The sequence below is a fragment of the Equus przewalskii genome, chromosome 9 (assembly GCF_037783145.1).
Source record: "Equus przewalskii isolate Varuska chromosome 9, EquPr2, whole genome shotgun sequence".
Classification (NCBI taxonomy): Eukaryota; Metazoa; Chordata; class Mammalia; order Perissodactyla; family Equidae; genus Equus; species Equus przewalskii.
Genome location: NC_091839.1, coordinates 27,002,867 through 27,006,938, shown reverse-complemented (window position 1 = coordinate 27,006,938; position 4,072 = coordinate 27,002,867). Strand labels below are relative to the sequence as shown.

Here is a 4,072-nt window from a genome sequence, read left to right as displayed (position 1 = left end):
ATGCCTAGCCTAGACCAGGTCACTGGGGAGGGTGTGAGTGCCTTGCCCCGGGAGGATACAAGGACATAGGTGACAATTCTTCAGAATCACCTCGTGGTACAAGTGTCTTTGACCCTCATCAAGGAGCCCCAGAAATACACAAGCATATCCTCACTTGTCATAGCATCCTGTCATGATGAGGACAGAGAAGATGAGGATCAGCATCTCTGAGGACCCACGTCCATACTCACCTTCCTCCAGAGCTCAGCATCTCAGAGGAGATGCCAATCCTTGGTGCCACTGATGCCCACGCTCTCCTCGTGGTCCCATGAACACCCTGCTCAGCCCTCAGCAACAAGAGGCAGGAGGGCAGATAGACGCTGTCTAAGCAGTGGGCCTGGACTGCAGGCCCCAACCCCTCCCGCCAGGCAATAACCCTGGGGCCCCCAAGATCATGACTCCCAGACACAAGGCAACCCGGCTTCTCAGTTCCACCTCAGTCCCCAACAGGAAGGCCCTGAGGCCATCAGCTCACACTTCCTCTCGATGTGCACATCATTCTGTAGACCATCTCTCTCACATGTCCAGACACCAGAGTCACCCTCCAACAGCCACCACCACCTCCCCGCCCCACCCCATAGGCATCTCCCCAGACCCACTCATGGACCTGGCACATGGCATCCAGAGAGTGCTTGACAAATTCACACACGATCCAGCACAACCCCCCACCTCTTATGGATCCCAATGCCAGGGAAAGCCCTGAACGCTGCTTTGGAGGCCTCTCCACCTGGCCCTGATCCCTTCTTCAATATGTGCCACTCAGTACCACATGTGAGTTTGAGACCCCATGACCCTCTGCCACTTCTGTGCTAACTTGCTGTCCCCTCAGCAGCCACAACCTGCCACTTTCTACCAAAACTTCATTTAAATCCCAGCCCCACTGGCCCCCATGACAGGCGTAGTGACTCTCACAGATAATGACCCTTGTGCCTGACCTTATCCACCAGCAAGACTGAAACACCTCAGACCCCAACAAAGCTCACTACACAGTTCTGTTGATTCCATACAGAAGTGAATAAGCAACCCAGACTCAGTGTCATCTTGTCTCAATTGCTCCTACGACTCTGCATCCATCTCATGTCCACTCATCCTGTGGGAGCATTGGTCACCTGCCAGACCATCCTCCCCACCCACCTACCCTCTTCATGACCACTAATCTCCCTCATCTGTGCTTGTGCCCCCAACCCTCAACCATGTGCCCGAGGAAGAGACCCAGTCCTCACCACCACCCACTTCTTCTAGACCTGCTAATAGCATTACCACCATGACATAACTCCCCCCTCCTAAATGTGATCCAGAGTTCCACCGTGGCCCGCATAATAGCCACCACTTGTGGATGTCTCCAGCCTGAATCCCTCCACAGATTTCCAGACCTGTGTGTCCAGATCCCCACTTTATGACTTCACTCACAATTCTCTAAAACACTTCAGACTCTTCACAGGGCCAAAACAAAACTCATATTCACAGTCAAAATTAGTTTACCACCAGCTTCCCATCCCAGTTTATGCAACTTCCATCCCTTCAGCTGCTAGGACCAAAAACCCTTGGGTCATCCCTGACTCCTCCCTTTTTCTCCCTCACAGAAAATATCCAAGAATCCACTTGGTCCTTCTAAAAACATGGACGCAGAATCCAAACACATCTCCCTCCTGCACAGCTGCCACTCTGATCCATCAACACTCAGCTGGACTATTGCAATGGCCTCCTCCTGGGCTCCCTGCCACCTCCCACAGCCCCATACAGAATCCGCTCTCCACTATGCAGGGTGTAACTCAGACCCTGTTACTCTATCAAAGCCAGAACCTTCAACACACGTGAAGAAAAGAAAAGTGACTGTGAGAGTTTCAAAAACCCATTCTCAAAGTGGAACTTGGTTTACACTTAGACAAATTCGAGTGAAGTTTTGGATTCTAACAGACATGGGACACCATCAGAGGCACAAAAAAATCCTCACATCATATGTGTGCTTTTGAAAAATGCAATACGTGAACAACAGATAATTTTGAGGATCTTGAGTTAGGCCAGATTTCAAGTCAGTATTTGTGAAAACAATGAAAAGATTCAACATTTCAAAGTAATGGCATCCCATTCAGAGGCCATCTAGGTAAGCCACAGAGCACTTAGTACAGCTCGTGCCTGTGAAAACTACTAAACTATCAGATTAAATCTTCCAGGAAAACACACAGATTCTCAATTCACTATTGGAACATAGACTAATGTTGAAAGAAACAGCCCTCACTATGGGAAATAATGTTCCACTTGAGTTTATTAGAGATAAGAACTGTAACTTACATCAGCATGATTTATCGTTTGTATCATCCATGTTACCTAAATATACTGCATTGAAATGCTATTTACACAATTATGTGCTTCATATTTACTGACATTAACCCGTAATTTACATGAGTAAATATTAAAAATCAAACAAAATTAATTTTCAAATCAATTTTGTGTAAAGCAGACATCACAGAACTACATTTAGCCACACATTGTACATTTAGCCACAGATAAGATGACTTTTCAACAGCCCAGTATTATGTTCATAAGTTAATCATGATAAAAGACACACAATTATTTAAATATGGATAATAAGGAAGAAACAAAAATTCAGCTATTTGAAAGTTGCCATTATGTGCCAATGACTGTAAAATTTTTCGAAAAATTGTTTTCATTTCATAAAAAAAATTCCAAAATATACCTTTAGTACTTGAATCAGAAGTTTAATGGTGGGTTAATATAATGAGCAATAAAGTAAATTGATTTCAAATATAATTTTTTAAAAGAAGCCTGATCACATGACCCCCATGAAGAAACACTCAGTGACCCATCCTGCTTCCTGTGGAAAGTTTCTGTTGTTTGGTGAGTCCGTGACGAACTGGTGGAAGAAATGATCATGACTTCTTGTGCTTTCTTTCAAACGGGCGCGTACACACACACACACACACACACACACAAACAGACACTATTCTTAAACTCCCTTCAGTTCTTTGAAGTCTTCATAAACCTCCACAATTAGGATATTCCTAGGATTTTTCTCTCCATTTGAAAGGACCTTCACCCGATATGCTTAGAAAATGCAAATAAATCTTTTGTGTGTCAGCTTACAGTTCAGATCAGCAATGAGTTTTGTAAGGGTAAATACAAATCTGAAAAAGAAAAAAATATCCCTGAGGAAAAAGAGACAGCCACTCCACCCACCCAACACATTTCTTAGAGTATTTGCTTTAGAAAACCTGTAACTGTGAATTCTTCCTCTGCCCCTTGGAGATATATACAAATGCTTTTTAAAGCTAATTAAGCCTCATACCAATTTTACAACCCAGGAAACTTTTCCTTGAAGACCTTGGATATCTCTGAAATGTAATCACCGGAAAATCGCACGTCACGTCTCCCAGTCTCCATAGGACAGTAGGAGCCTAACTTCAGCAGGAGCCTGGGTCCAACTTACAAAATTCCATCCTGCCATAAAGACATGAGAAGTTTATTTTTCCTTAGGATAAAAACAATTGGCAAACACCAAGGTCCACTCTAATTACGAGGTGAATTTAAGATGGACTGTGTGTGACAAATGGTGCTGTCAAGTCGTCTTACCTGAGGTCTTGTTAGTGTTAATCTTAAGAACATGTGATCCTGGGTTGTATCTGCCTCACTATGCACAAGGCTGAGAGTTCTTACTGACCTTGCGGTCTCTTTCGTGGGTTGCCCATGATGCGCATCACATCCTGGTTTCATGCTTATTCAACAAGATAACTGTTTTCTACTTGTGTGGGGCAAGTTTTGTTGGTCATCAGAGATTTTGTTTATAATTACATTTCCCCCCAGTTTCTACATCAGAACTCCAAATCACTGAAAATTCTTGACATGGCATTATCATGAAATTCTCAAATTTCAGTAGTGAACACCACTACTGTTTCAGAAAGTCATCTTGTAGTAATCATTATTACTTTTACATTTATTATGGAGGTAAAATAGACAGACCATAACGTTGGCCATCTTAACCATTTTAGGTATAGAATTCCGTGGCATCAAGTAC

General features: G+C 43.8%; 1 long non-coding RNA gene across 1 annotated transcript; it reads right to left on the bottom strand.

Annotated features, from left to right (window-relative positions):
* Positions 1-2,287: 2,287 nt before the first annotated feature.
* Positions 2,288-3,573, bottom strand: LOC139073588 (uncharacterized). The gene is made up of 2 exons (XR_011522488.1): positions 3,347-3,573; positions 2,288-3,185 (listed from the first exon to the last, which is right to left on the bottom strand). It is a non-coding gene; the product is annotated as an uncharacterized lncRNA (long non-coding RNA).
* Positions 3,574-4,072: the final 499 nt, after the last annotated feature.